This window comes from Armigeres subalbatus, chromosome 3 (genome assembly GCF_024139115.2).
Source record: "Armigeres subalbatus isolate Guangzhou_Male chromosome 3, GZ_Asu_2, whole genome shotgun sequence".
In the NCBI taxonomy this organism is placed as follows: Eukaryota; Metazoa; Arthropoda; class Insecta; order Diptera; family Culicidae; genus Armigeres; species Armigeres subalbatus.
The window spans coordinates 92,592,355-92,608,655 of record NC_085141.1 but is presented as its reverse complement, the minus strand read 5'-3'; the positions used below and the strand labels follow the sequence as shown (position 1 = coordinate 92,608,655).

At 42.6% G+C, this 16,301-nt stretch overlaps 1 protein-coding gene across 11 annotated transcripts in view; it reads left to right on the top strand.

Moving 5' to 3' along the window:
- LOC134227009 (unconventional myosin-IXb-like) overlaps window positions 1-16,301 on the top strand; it is a 261,892-nt gene that overhangs the window by 184,334 nt on the left and 61,257 nt on the right. The window lies entirely within an intron of this gene.

Sequence of the window (16,301 nt, the reverse complement as noted above, 5' to 3'; positions counted from 1 at the left end):
GACAAAACGCCTATTCCGCCAAACGAATGGCCATTGTTGACCATATTATCCATTCAGTAATTGACATTTGACCGTATGCCAAATAACATTTTCAGCCAAATAGCCAAAAGACATTTTCGCCTAACGACTTATGTGGCCAAACGATCGTTTTGGCCAGACGACTTGTTAGGGCAAGCGGCTTTTTCGGTCAAAACCAGTTCGGCCGTCTGGTGCCTTCGGTCAATCGAATTTCGCAAGAACTACTTATGGACAATGCAAAGAATTTCCTGTAGAAATCCAAAGGAAATCCTTAAAAAATTCAAGCAATTCCGTTGAAAACCAAAGTATTTTTTTTATAAATCGACATTTTGAACAATCTTTCGCGGAAACTTTGAAGAATTCTCCGCGGAAATTCCGGAAAATTTCTGGTGGAAATTCCAGGGAGTCTACCGCGGATATTCCGAAGAATTTTCTGTTTTATTGTTGGCTATGCCAAACTAGTCGTTTTAATAAATCTATATTGATAAATTCAACATTGAAGCATACCTTTCTTCCAGTCACAAGCTCCTTCAATTATGAAGGATTTTATATGTACATTTTGAAAAGTACTCAATAGAAACTCAACAAGAATTTGTAGCAGATATTCCGAATATTTTCCTGTAAAAATTTGGAACAACTTCCCGTGAATATTCTGATGAGATTATCAGGTCCGAAATCCGAAGAATTTTTCGCTGAAATTCCAAACAATTTCTCTTGGAAAAATCAAAGAGCTACAACTTGATAAATATCCAAAATGACCAATTCATCCGAACGACACTATCGGCCGAATGTTCATTTCGGCCAAATGACGTTTTCTGCCAAACGACCATTTCGGCCAAAGGGCATATTTGGCCAATTGAGCTAGTCGGCCAACCGTTATTTTCAGGCAAATGAATTGTTCGACCAAATAACTTTAGGCTACTTAGTTTTCTACCAAATGATACATTCGGTCAAATGGTATTCGGCCAAACGACCCTTTTTCGTTCAAAAATTCAATTTCAACGCGAAATCCTTTGCAATTTCCACACGAGTTTTTTCCTAGTTTTTACGGAGAGTTTTTCGAAATTTAAATAAGAAATTGTATGGAGTTTTCGAGAAAATCATTGGCATCTTCACGAAAAATTCTCTGGAGTTTCATCGTGATGTTGTAGGAATTCAACAGGAAATTCTACGGAAATTCCACTGAATCTTTGGAATTTCCACTGAAAAGTCTGTGGACTTCTTCAAATTTGAATCGGCGTGGAAAATTATAGATCAGCGGCGTGACAAATTTTGAACGGCGGATCGCCGATGCAAAAATGTCGGCGGAGGCGGCGTGGCGCGGCGGCGCATACCTCTAGACGGAAGAAAGAAGAAAGAAAAAGGAAGAAAGAAGAAAAAAGAAGGGAGAAGGAAGAAGGAGGCAGGACAAAGGAATAAGGAAGAAAGAAGAAGGAAAAAAAAGCAAAAAAGAGAGAAGAAGGAAACAATAAGAAGAAACAAAGTAGAAGGAAGAGGGAAGAAGAAAGAAGAAGAAGGAAGAAAAAAAGAAAGAAGAAGAAGGAAGAAACAAGAAGAAAGAAGAAAGAAGGAAGAAAAAAGCATAAAAAAGAAAGAAGAAAAAAATAAGAAAAAAGAAAGTAGAAGGAAAAGGGAAGAAGAAAGAAGGAAGAAGTAAGAAGTAAGAAGGAAGAAATAAGAAGGAAGAAGGAAAAGGAAAGAAGAAAGAAGGAGGAAGAAGGAAGAAGGCTGAGGGAAGGAGCAAGAAAGAAGAAGGAAAAGTGGTGGGGCTCTAGGTCACATTGGCGCCTGCCGCGTCAGAATGCAAGTCAATATTGAAAAGGGGGAGGAAATGATGATGCAATCACTCGCCCACTGCAAGCCGAATATACCTCTGCACTTGCCACGAGTTCTTGCGGAGTTTTGTTGAAATTTTTCGGTTAGGTTCGGCAGGCGTTCGTCTTGGTTAACGAACTGCAAATGTGAAAGATAGGAGAAAGCAACTGACAGAATTTGTTATTGGATGTAGGGAAACGAGCTTTTTCGTTCATTTCCAATTCTAGCAGTTACTACTAGAATAGTCAAGTTGAAGGTATGGCATAGAAATGGAAACGGTATGGAAGTCCATTTCCAGTTCTAGCGATTGCTAGAACATGAGAAATATAGAGAAAGATACAAAGTAGGAGAAAGGAACGGACCCCACGATTTCCTGCATGTGAGGCAGAAACAGTAGCCATATGACTACCAAGTCCGTCTTAGTAATCGAAACAAATTAATCAATTATCTTGATTATTGATAAGAAGTCAATCGATTTAATATTTCTCGATTATTGAGCTTGTTAAGGGAGCGTTCAAAAAATACGTAACGCTTATAGAGAGGGGGGGGGGTTTGAGCGAAGTGTGAAGATTATTCGATCGATAATCGGACACATCTACTTGGCTACATTGCATTACGTACTACTTAGGTTAGATCAAATGTGGTATATTGTTGAACGGCACCTCATATTGCAAAAGAAGTTAGGGTGTCCAAAACTATTGTTTTACGCTCTACTTGTTCAATGCTAGCGTCTAATAGATAGGTACCTAGTTCTATAGAGACAGCAGCTCTGATCTAAACTCAGCCGGAAAGTAGTTAAGGTGTTCGGAGTTTCTATTGACAAGGTTCTCACCTTTCTGTCACATTTTCGCAAATTCAAGATCAGCTGCCGAACTAGAGTTGACCCTGTCAAAACTACACAGAACCAACAACGAGCGCTCCGTCTACGGATTGATCCTTCTATCATTGATAGTCGAATGCTCTATGGGCTGAAAGTGACCTGTTCATCCCACCGTAACCTGATCAATACTCTGTCGCCGACCTTCAACCATCAAAGCCGATTCTGTGTTGTTGCCCTGAACACCAGCCGAGTGCCTGTGCCACGAAATACAGTTTTTCAAAATTAAAAGCAAGGCCATTCTGAGGGTTGCTGAGTTTGATACCCGGTTCGGCCTAGGAAATTTTAGGTTTGGCAATTTTCTAGACATCCCTGGGCATAAAAATATCATCGTGTTAGCCACATGATATACGAATGCTAAAATGATAATTCAGCTTAGAAACCTTGCAGTTAACAACTGTGGAAGTGCTAAATGAACACTAAGTTGCGAGGCGGCAATGTCCCAGGGTGCGTGATGTAATCCCAATAAAGGATAAGACTCATGTCTCTCGTGTTTTTCATTTTTATTGGCATTACACGGTATTCCCGTCAGGGTCCCTTTCCCGGCACAAGCTAAAAAAAAACAAAGTTGAAACATTATTTTGCCAAAACTTCCCCGTAATCGTGCGTGCTCACTCGAGAATTCACGATGCAGTTAGTTCTTACACACGGACGAATAGACATTTCCTCAGTTCAACGACTATCGAGCACAGTCGATTAGTATAGTGCACTTTCGGTTTGCTTTTGGTGTGAAATGATCTTTCGGTGCAACCATGTTCCGTAACGCCGAATGGCAAATGATGAGCTATCAAATAAGCAAATCAACAACAAGAAAGATAACATGTGCGGTTTTAATGTCCGATGTAAACATTCATGAGTGTATCAGTGTTTCCTATTTCGAAACATGCATGGAAACCAGAATGGCGTTTGGATCTTACCCAGAAGATGGAGAAGAAAATTTTCTTGGAACCTACAGCTTCCGTTTGGTGCCGAAAGATAAATAATCGGTTGAAATTTTAATTCTTGCAAACGAGATGCATAACCGAGGATCTCATTTCGACGCTTATGCACAAAGTGTGAATATTTAATACCAGTCCTAGATGTCGCTGAAATCTGATTTTCCAAGCTCTATTGCCAAAAGTTAGAGTATATCCATTATTTTGTATCACGATTTTCATAAGCATCGATATGTGCAGAGCGTAGCATATCAAATGCTCCCCGGATGATTTCATCGAGTCAAATTTAATTTAATTTCCCGCTCTGACAAGATCGCACCGCACTCCAACCAAAGTACACACATACCCCCAACACCATACACGCTCATTAGCAAACTTATCCCGCAAAAGCTAATGCAACACACTACCCATCAATCAATTACTACCCGTTCAACAGTCAGCGGGAACACCGTAGTACTCCGCCTGGAAGGTACATAATATGGTCTCAAAAAAAAAAAAAACGCCATTTGTCCCTCGTACACTTCACGCACGACTCGCATGTGCTCGCTCGTGTCAGAACGAAATGCCTTACTCATAACGTCCCGATGGCACTTCTAAACAAGTGCAATTAAATTGAATCATACATGGTTAATTGATCGAACGAACAGTGAATCCTGCCGGAAGCCGATCGTCAACACTGCAGCTATTTTCTCGATTGCAACCAACCACATCAGCCGGTCTGTACTCTAGGTTATGGGAAGGATGCCCGGCCCGCGCCGTCGTCGGAGGATGAGAACAGTTCCAAACAATTAACGTTCCTTCGCAATCACTCACCAGCTGCTTCTGTTGTATTTGTTGGTTGTTCGTTGATTGGCTGGTAATGGGTTTAGTTGGGTTGACATGCAAACTTTACGGCGACGACGCACCACAACCCGGGACAATAGGGAGAGCCTTATTCTGTATGCCGCATAGTAATAGATGACTGGATTCTGGAAGGGAACATAGTAAACACAAAGTTGTGCGCTTCAGGATGGTGTATTACACAGCGTCGAAGTAACTCGTTGGATTCGAAGCTGGTGGTCATTGCCATCTGTTCCATCCAAGGGTCAATTATATTTTGCATGGGTATATGGCATGTGACCGTTTAAGAAAAACCGCGTCAAAACAAATTAATTTACGTCGTGGCAACGCAACGGGTCGCCTTAGTTCGCGCTTCTATACCTGAGGGAATACTCTCGAATCTCGATTCAATCGTAAACGAGAGTGAAAGCACTTGCAAATTTATCACCATTTGAACAGAGTGAATGCGTTCTGTTTTTGTAGTAGATCCGTATTTGCTCAACTTGTCTCGGGCTAGAGAATCCATTCCCGATCGTTTGGAAACAAGCAAGTCAGATCGCCGAAGATGAATGGCTTCTTGCTTCGGTGGAGATGATCGTAAAGAGTGCAGCAACCGGCGACATTGGGGTGTGGGAGTGTTGATGATCAACATTCGTATATAGTCGTCGTCGGCGTTCTGCCTTTGTTCTGTCAGTGGCACATATTTATATCTATTAAACGCGATGAGTTATGACTGTTGTTTTTCTTTTCGTGGGTCGCGGTTTCAGCATCGATTCCACTGGTGCTATTATGCATGGGCAACACGGTTGCCGAAAAAGAGCTACAGATAGCAAGTTACAACATGAAGCATAGGGATTTAAAACTGTGGTTTAGGGAATTAAAAACGAATGGACAAGTTCTCATAATATACAATATGCTGTTTTGAAGATTTTCTTATTTTTTTACCTAATTTTATTAGCTAATGATCTATTACATGCATTCATCTCTTAAAATAGGTGTTCCGTGTTTTAGTTATCATTATTTAGGTTGAAGAAGGGTGGGCCAGAGGGGCCACCCTAGCGTGCCAACCAAGGGCATCGCCAGTTGACTTATACATACTTAATGTAAAATTTTAAAATTAATTTAAGGTTAAGGATTAAAAATTATGTACGATAACACAAGCATTAATACAATTTCTCAACAAATGACAACGGGGTTTTGATTGAGGTATGGATGGTTCCTTCTAGGTGATTGATGAAACCCGTGTTCTGTCCTTCAGTGGACTGTTCCAATGTTCCAGCTCAGCTGATCCGTTGGTGTTGATGCACTGCTCCCACGATGAATCCGATTGTCAAGTACCGAGCCAAGATTTGTAGTGTAAAGTACCAAGGTGGCAAAAAACGTGGAATGGCAACTTTGAGCGTCCAGATGTCAGCCGTTTTTCAATCAAATCTATTGTATGTGTTTCACAGAACAATCTGTGGAATGTCTTAAATCGGCTACTGAAAGCAGACCACATTTTCATGAAACGGCCACTGAGAACCAGCCGGATAGTTCCGTTACACGTTTTTGCAGTCTGTTTTTGGCTATCCATCATGAGAAGAGATTGGTAGTTATATGGCTATAGCTTCTGCCTCATATGCAGGAGGTCATGGGTTCAATCCCAGGCTCGTCCCATACCTCCTACTTTGTATTCTTTCTCTAAATTTATCATGCTCCAGCAATCGCTAGAACAGGAAATGGACTTCCATACCATTTCCTTTTCTATCCCATACCTTTAAATTGACTATTCTAGTAGTAGCTACTAGAATTGGAAATGAACGGAAAAGCTTGTTTCCTATATCCAATTATCCAATTAGAATTCCATCAATTGCTATCCCCTATCACATTAATTTATATCACAGCCACCGCGGACTGGCATCCTTTTAGGGTGTTAGTCCGGCCGCATTTCCCACACTGGGCAACTCGTTAACCAAGACGAACCTCTACCCGTCGTCAACCTCACCTAAAAATTCCAATAAAATTCCGCTTGAACTCGTGGCAAGTGCAGATGTATATTCGGCTTGCAGTGGGCGATACTTCTTAGAGTTCTTTTGGGAATCAATCCTGGAGTTCATCAAGGAATTCTTCCTGCAGTTCCTCCAGGAATTCTACCTGTGGTTCATCCAGGATATCTTGGAGCTGGAGTTCCTGCAAGGATACCTCCTGGAGTTTCATCAGGAATTCCTCCAAAAGTTTCTTCAGGAATTTGTCCATGGATTCCTTCAAGCGTTTCTTCGGAAATTCTTCTTCAAACTCAGGAATTCATCCGGAAGTTTGTCTAGAAATTACTGCTTCCAGGAATTTCTCTCGGAATTTCTTTCTCTGGGGAAATTCAGAATGCATTCCTGGGGGAATTCAGAATGATTTGCTGAGGGAATTCAAAATGAATTCTTGAAGGAAATCAGAAAAAAAAACCTGCTGGAATTCAGAATAAATTGCTGGGAAATTCAGAATGAACTTCTGGGGGAATTTGGAATGAATTTCTGGGTGAATGGAGTTCCTCCAAAAATGACACCAGTAGCGCCTCCTGTAGTTCTTCCAAATATTTCTTCCTTGGATTTTCTTGGAGCTCTTTAAGAAACTCCTTCTGAAGTTCTTTCAGGATTTTAGCTTGGAGTTCCTTCAGGACTTTTCCTGGAGTGCCTCCTGGAGCTTCTTCAAATTTTCATTTATGTATCATTAAAATTATCTTGGAGTTACTCCAGGAGTTCATTCAGAAATTCTTGGAATAACTCATGCCACTGATCACATCGGTTAAACCTTTTAGGAGTGACAAATGTGAGAAAAAATCATTCAACAGCGAATTTTAATAACGTTAAATATGGAATTTCCCGTAAAATCCTCCAGTGGAAATTACAAAGAATTCCACAAAAAAACAAAAAAAAAATAATAGGAATTTCGAAAACATTGCCATGTACCACCTTAATAAAGATAAAAAAAAAAAAAAAAAAAAAAATTGCCATGTAAATTTTAGAGAATCTGGCGTGTATATTCATGGAAGAAATTCCGAAGAATATTTCTCCGCGAGAATTCCGAATTTCTTAAGTCAAACCCGACCAGGACAACAAAACATAATTTCATGAAACTTATAACAACTTCTGATACGAATAACAACTGTTGATATAGTTACAGTCGACTCTCTACATCTCGATGTTCTACATCTCGATATCTCTCCTTATGTCGATGGTTTCTTCAGTCCCTTCAATCTACACACATTTGAGCTTTCTATATCTCGATAACCTCCTTATCTCGATATCCCTTTATCTCGATGTGTTCTGATCATATTTTGTTCAGAATTCACTCTCCTTATGTCGATATGATCAAATTTTTAGGCTATTAGACCATCTTTGGACAATAACAAACACATCAACAACAGGAAACGACATTTGTTTTGTTGTCGTTTTTCATAGCAACGAGCTTTTTTGGATCTAGTACCCATTTCAATTTTCCTTCTATTCCTCCATCTCTCCCTATCTCGATGGTCCCTTCAATATCGAGATGTGGAAAGGCGACGGTATAGTTCCATAAGACCAATGTTAGTGAGTTGAATGTAATAAATATGTAATATAATGTAATAAATTAATATAATTTAGTAACTGCCATTCGTTTGGAATAAATATTCTATCGCATTTATAACAGATATGGATGAATTCGTGAAGCAAATGAAGCAACTACAGGAAAAATCCTGGAGCAACTTCAGGAGGAAATTAAAAAGGATTTGCTCGTGGAATTTTAGTATGGATTCCTAGAAAAGCTACAGGAGAAATCCTTACGCCTACAGAGTCACGAGGAGATATTTCTGATGGAACTGAAGGAATCACTGGTGGAGATCCAGGATTCTTGGAGGAATTTCACCATACATTTGTGGAAGAACTCCAGGAGGAATCGCTGTGGGAATTACTTAGTTGACTCCAGGAGAATTTTTTGAAAAAAATGCTGGATAAAGATTATATGAAAGGAATCATAGGAGAACTACAGAAGAAGTTTCTGGAGGAACTTTGGCAGATCTGCAGAAGACATTTCTTCAGGAGATATTCTGAAATATTTTTTTGTTTATTTATTCGTCTTCAGCTATACTGTACAGATGTACAGACTGCTGTTAACGTTAAAATCTAAATCAGACAAGTCATTGGGAAGGTTGAAACATCTTTCTTGCGGATGGTTTTGGCCGAAAACGGAGGTATGTCTTCTAGCCCAAAATAGTTGCCGCTTTTTTTTTTATTACTTATTAACGTGATTTTTTATCTTGAAAGTAAAGTAGTTGCCGCTGACGGGAGCGGCGAGCTGGAACATAAAAGGTGACACGCTGTAGTAGCTCATCGCAGTCCAGCCGGTGGCTTAGCTGGTCAAAGGCGAGCATCCTCTGCAAATATGCACGTCTTTGGCGGAGCGGTTCCAAGTGTATTAGCTGACAACGGTCCTCGTACTGTGGTAATCGCAAAGGATTGGTCCAGGGCAACCTCCTGTGGGCGAACCCGACAAAACTACGTTGAACTCGTTCGATAAGGGCTGACTGCACTTCATGGAACGGTGCCCAAATCGGTACGGCATATTCAAGTATGCTGCGAACAAGACAGCTGTACAAACTTTTTAAAGCATACACGTCGTTGAATTCTGGGAAGATGCCCTGCGTTAGAGACAAGTTGAACAGAAGACAAACTGGAAACCCAGCACATCGGAGCACTTATGAATAAAGCTTGACGGCAGTTTATCCGAACCAGGGCCCTTTGATGGATCAATAGAGCTCAATGCGCTTAAGAGCCCCGCACATAGCATACGTTTTCGTTGCGTTTGGCAGTTTCCCATGTGAAATGTGTCAAACGCAACGTAAACGTATCCTATGTGTGGGCTCTTTACTATTTCTGCGGTAGAGAAAATCGGGCGTGGAAAATTGATGAAGTACGATTGAAATGAGTCTATAGCGCCAACTGAGTTCGGAGGAAACGCGGCGTTATACACATAAGTATTTGAAGAAACTGGCAAAAAGTTCAGCTGCTTCAGAGGTGCCGCTGGAAGTAACGTCGCCAAATGACATTTCTGAAGGAACCTGCTGTGAGTTCTTCCTGCTGTTAATGAACCGCCAAAACGATGATGGTTTCGACTTAACTTCCTCTTGTACACGAAAAATGTAGTTATTGAAAGTAGTGTTAACAAATTCGCCATACTCTGCTTCGATGCGTTGAAGAAACGTTCTTTTCTCAAAATTCCGGTTTTTGAAATACCGTCGTCGTGCCTTGCGGAGAACGTTACGCATGTGTTGTAAGTCTGCATTCCACCAAGGTTGCTTGAATGTCCGACGCGTTGAACATCTACGGATAGTAGTATGCCTTCTGACCGTATAATATACAGTACTGTAGAACGCTGAGATAGCCATATTTACATCGGTTCCACCAACGATTTGATGCCAATCGAGTGAGCTAAACTCCGACTTTACAGCGTCAACGTGTGAAATCTAATTATTGATTGGCGGTGATACTTCGAGAACGATCCAAAGTACGTTGTATGTCTAAAAACGTATAACAAACGGTTTATGATGGCGGTCTGGTCTTAACATCGTGAATGCTTCAATCAGTTCAGTTTCATTGACGTTACTTACAAATGCCAGATCTAATAGTCTACCATTGGCGTTGAGCACATCACATATTTGCAGCAGACCAGATGAGATGAGATTCTCGGTGAGAGTAAACTCTTGTTCGGAGGACGCGTTCGTAAGTAAATAGCCCCCCACGTCGTCATCGTAAGCCCACAGAAGTTGAGGGAGATTGTAATCACCGAGTATGATAACTGTGTCGCAATCTGCAGCTCTATCTACTAACTGATGCACGCAGACGGAATGTGCCGCAACTTTCTGAGTTACTATTTGGCCTCAGGCAAATACCACAAATGTAGACGGGTTTATCGACGAGAGTTATTTTGACGATGACCTGTTCCAGAGAATCACTTTCTGGGAGGAAAAACGATGCGCTGGCCAATGAGCACTTCACCGCAATGAGTAATCCGCCACCTCGTTGAAATTGACTATTTGAACTACTACGGTAATATTGTTGGAAGAACTGCAAAAGGAATTCCCAATTTCCAAGATTCCTGAATTTTTATATTTGTAAATTCCTTGATTCCTAAATTCCACGTGATGAATCATAATGAATCACGAAAATAAATTTAGAAAAAATCGTTTATTCCTAATTTGGAACAGATTTTACGATCGTGATTATGATTGATTTGTTTATTGGCTATGGCAGGCCTGTCTTGTCAAAGTGGTTTCCATACCACAACCAGGACGATAGGAAGAAGATTCACGCTTCGATTGTGTACTATTCACTAGATGGTCTCTATGCTTCCCTTTCACAATCTGTCGCTTCATACTTGTTCGCACTCTAGCGAACGGTTTTCAATCTGTTGATTTGCAAATAATTACTTTCGATTATCTACTCACCCATACTTTTCCTAGCTACGTCTCGGACTGAAAGTCTCCTTAATAAAGACACAAAAAAAAGTTACGTTTGCGCTGCTGCAATCAAATTGGTCTGGATTGTGCTGCTAGGGTTGAGTAGAACTGACCAATAAAGCCGATAAATAAATCAATCTAAATCCATAAATAAATTCCGGAATCCTAAATTTCTAAATTCTAAAATTTGGTATATCGTCAATTCGTCATTACTTGTCATTATTTATCAGTTCAGATTGCGGTTTTCAGTCTGGCCAGCGCACTTGCGGGATTCTTATCAACTTGGGATTCTTATCAACTGTACAAATCATCCAATTCCGAATCCCGTTTTCTCGGTATAAGAAAATTATTTATTTTTCTTGCTATTTTTTATAAACTGGATTTTTAGAGACACATAATGTTAAATTTCATTCGAACGGCTTTCATACAAGTAGTGCGGTACGACTTGCCAGCAAAATAATGCGACTTGTAAGTCCTACAAAAAAAAACGTGGAACGGAACATTCCGACTGGTTCTCAGTGGCCAATGCATGGCTTTACAATCCGTTGTCGTTTACGAAGTCCTGATATCCTACAGATTGTAACTGGAAAGAATCATGACAATTGAACTAAAAACACGTGATATATTGCGGGGTAAAGTTGTCGTTCCACGCTTTCTGCAGAGGTTGGTATATGCAGAAGGATGAAGGTTTTGGATTGGGAAAGCCAATAAGAAATGGGGTTTCCAGTCAAATTATAACTGCCTGTAAAAAATACTTTTAGATTTTCTGACCATTCATTTTGAAAGGACAATATCGCCGGATACAAATGGGGTGATATTCGAGTTCCATAAACGGAAGGAGCCTGAATTGCTCGAAAAGAGGTTTTATACTAAATTCTTTATTGAAAAGGAAGAAAAAACATTAAAAAATGTGGCAGCATGACGTGTCTTGTGAATTGTGAAATACTGGAACCATGAAAGTTAGGCAAAAGCCCCAGCACCCCCTCCCCAGCTGTACTTCTAGTAGTACTTCTTGGAACATCTGCAGATAAAGTTCCCCACACTGTTTTCAGTTTCGCAGAGCTCCCAGCGGGACCAGAAAGGGCCTCCAGCGAGGTTGTGGGAGACCCTTGTGTGGCCGGTCCGGAGCCTCGATATGACTTGCTGTTCTTTTTGAAAAACAGAGTCAGGGTCGGGGAGTGGTCCAAAGGCTGATGGAGCGCCGCAGTGGCGAATCCAAGCGAAGATGGTACCGGGAATCATACCTTTGAAGGGCGGAAATTATACTAGCGGAGTCCGTGAAGACCACGGTTTGTTCGCCGAAAAGGTGGCCGTAATAAAAACAGCGGTGGCTTCGGCGGAAAAAACATTACATTGGCGGGGTAGACTCTCTTATTTGGCCAAGATGGGTAAACAGACTCCTGGTGCGGTCGATGTTAACGGGAGGCATCAGCCAGCCCTTTGCTCCGTGCCACTGGAGGGAGACCGGTACCGGCTACACTTCGCAGGATCCGTTCAGCCTCAACGAGGAGAGGGATCCTGTCTTATCTTGAAGTGGCAGCCGCAAAAGAGGCGGCGTTGCGTCAGATGGCCATCAGAATCCGATGCCGGTGTGGAAGATAGCTGGACGTCGCTGTTGAAAACGGGCGAGAGAGTGTCGATGAGGTTCCGGTAGACAGGACATGCTAGTTCAAGGCCGTAAAGCAAGTAGCTGTCGATAATAGCTTGTCCAACTTTTGGTCTGCTGCTTCTATTATTAGTACGGTGTTTTTTTTTCAAGGGTTTTCATGAGACTAAATAATGCGGGACTTGCAAGTTACTTTCACCGCCCGTGAGTGCGGTAGAAAGATTAGTTTCCGGTCGATGTCGACACCAAGCACCCGGACGATCTTCCGGTTGGGGATGGCATCCGTGCCGAGCTTTATGGAGGGGCCTGCTAACTGATGCCGGCCACTGCAGACGTGTCCCAGAACACACTTCCTTGCGTTCATAACAAAACCGACGTATGAAGCACAGCGATAGATGGCACTTACAGCCGCATTAGTTTTGATCTTGTTCCTTCCAGGCGTTCTGCCGACCACGACCATAAAATGTCGTCGGCATATACAGTCTTGGAGTTTTCTCAGGACCAAAGGGGTCCATGTCCGGCAAAAAGTCTTGGCGATATCGAGTAACACAAAGTCAACATGCTTGCCTTCATCATACGCTTTTTGAACCACACTGTCCAGTCTGGAAAAGTATGTGCTGGTGCCATTTCTCCCTGAGTCGCCGGTTTACCATCCCATTATCCATCAACGGTTTTGGACGCGCACGAGGTCAGGTAATTGGATGCATCATGTCTCGCCACACTGCTCTTCGGGATGAGCACAACGAAGCTTTTTATTCACTCGTTCCCAAAGATCATTGACGAGCTTGAGAAAAAGGTCTTTCGCGGCCGGAGGAAGCCGTTTAGCTGTTAGTCACGAGTAGCGATAGTCCTCGGGACTTTGACCGCGTACTGAGAAGTTACTACCAGAGGGAGGCGAAGTAATCTTCGAGAGCGTTGGCAACCTGTGCAGGGTCAGAAATTGTGTGGTTGCCCTGGTCGAGGTGGAAGGGAGCCACCCTCGATTTACCACTTATTGGATTTACCCGCCTCCAAAGCTCGGCGGAGGTCTGGGACGGGTTGATGCGGTCGATGAAGTCTTCCCATTGCTTAGACTTCGCCTCCCTGATGATGATCTTACATTGTCGATGTTTCTCCTTATAAGACTCCAGGGCGTCAGGCCTAAGGGGGTGGTCGCTACCCGAACAAAGTCGATTAACAAAATGAGAGCAAACTGATATTGAGCTCTGCTGTTGAAATTATATTGAAAACAAATTTTGATGTAAGTTATTATTTAATAAAAATTGATATAAAAACATGTATTCAATATGCATTCACCAGTTATCATAATGATAGCAGCTTTATATCAAATTATGCTATCGATTATCTAAAGAGAGTTATTTACGAAGATTAAAAGCAACCTGCAAACAAAATATGCTGTTGTTGTTATGAATGCTTATAAGAATAATCTAATCGAATACTCATTTTGATATTAAATGAAGAATCTCATGATTTCAAATTTAGTAATCATGTTGATTTCATTGACAGCAAAATTTGTTTTCAGTATGATTCCACAGAGTAAAAATATGCTCTCATTTCTGCTGTGTTAACCGTTAATCCATACAAAACGAGATCAACTGGAGTAATCAAATAATTGACATCATGACAGCAAATTTTGTTTTCTACTTGATTCCAAATCGTGTTCAGGTACTGAGCTTCGTAGTGCACGTCTGGCTTTTACAGCGCGCTGCAGCGTGCCGAGTTTCCTCAGTCCACCAGCTAAGTGCACGACGGCCGGTCTCCCCACATGGGATGGTGGGCGTTCATGCTCCCAAGGAGAAGCAGGAAGGAGTAGCGTTATCAATCAGGTTGCTTACCTTAGCTTTAAAGGCGATGAAGGAGCAGAAAGGGATGTAGATGTTTATAATGGTAATCGGCATACTTCCGTGCAACCGCACACCAACAGCCGGCAGATCATCGTCGATATCGAGGACATCGAAGGGGATATCCAGCTGTACCCCGATGGCTGCGCAGTGCCTAAACTTTTTCCCAACCCTGCTGGTCCAACGTCATTTGCCTCCAAAGGTCCGATCCATGAGGGTGTTACGCGGTTAACCTCTTGGAGAGCGATGGTCCATGTTAAGCTGTGGTGCACCAGCAGCTTGAGGTTCGGAAAGTTGTTCCGAAACCCGTTGATGTTCCATTGGAGGCAAAACTTCACCTCCAGCGGGAGGGTCGGGGTTGGGAAAGGGAACGATAAAGAAATAAGGGTTTCTAACCGTACCTGAGGTATCCTGGCAGGCCGGAGCCAGTGGAAGAAGGATATTCACTCGCTGGACCAGAGCTCGATGCATCAAGGGATGACGACGAGGAAGACCTGGATCCACTGGATCCACTGGGTCATACATTATGCGACTGAGAGAGGCCTGCTCTGGTCGTACCACCAGGGAGCCCAGGACGCTGAAACAGTTGGGACTTATGACCCGGGTGGAGATCCCTGGGTCGCCCAGAACGCGGCCTTGATGAGAGGGAGAGATTCGTTCTGTCTAGAAAATTCCTGCTTTGCGCTTGATTTTTATCTTGCAGCTTGCATCCCACGTCGTCCGTCGAGGGATAAAATCGCGACCCGAAACCGCCGACTGGTTTTCGCTTGCTTTCCGCGAGGTCCACCGGAGAAACAGAAGTTTGGAGCTTGTGCTTGACAAGGTCGCTGGGGGATAATGCGTCCCTCTTCCGTCTATCCAATGATGCCGGAGGTTGTTCCACAGTTCCGGTGTGGGAATGACGTCCGCACTAGAGGGGCCCCGACTATCAAAGGATCTTCTTGGTCTCTTCGTCCACTGGATGCGGAGGTCGGCCTGTTCGTATCGGTGCCCGACGATCCAGGGCTCCACATTGTCGTTCTTCGTCCTTGTACTTTACCAGCCGCCGGGGTCGTTCCAAAGGTTCCAGTTGGGGTATAGCTTCCGGTCCAATGGTGCCTCGGCTACCTGGGTCGGACGTCGGCTCGTTGGTGTTGGTGGTGTTTGGGCTTTGTGGCACGTTGGAGGCTGATGCGTTAGAGTTGAAATTCCCAATTACTTGGCGCGGTAATTAGGAAGACAGGGACAGATCCGAGAACTATTCGGGGAGTCAGCGTTGGTCAAGGTTTTTGGCGAGGGCGGCAAGGAGTGCAGCGACTGTTAGTTGGTCTGATCCACTTAAGGCGGTTATACAACAAAGTCCCAAATCGGCCATCTTGGAAACCACGTGCTTTTTCCAGTATTTTTTAAAGATCACGAGTTGGGGCAACCATAACGTGCATAAGGAGGAAAGAATGGTAGATGGTTTGCTTACTTATGATAAACAATCGACTTTAATTTCAGCATTGTACTACAACTATTACGTAAATTTTGGACTTTTGGTAATAGGAGTTCAAAAACATGTAGTGGATTTGAAATTCACGTCGCTAGACGTCGTTCTCCATTCTATACACCGAGCAGGATCTACTTCTGCGAGGGTGCTGGCTACACTTGGAGCAAATGGGCGGCAAGTCGCACCTTTTGTCCTCTGCCAGAGCAGTTCCGACATGTGGCGTTGGAGGCTTTAAATCTAGTCTTAGTGTGTCCGAACTCCCAGCAGTTGTATGTGAGCTGTATGGGAGACGGGTAGTATGGAGCATGGTAGGCAACTTCAGAATTTCTGAAAAATCTGAAGCCTCTGAAGTGTCTTTTTTTGGTATTGCAGAAAGTAGACATTATTGGCACAACATACAACTTGGGTGGTCTAAACAATTGTTTGTAAATCCAAAATATGTATTTAAGACAT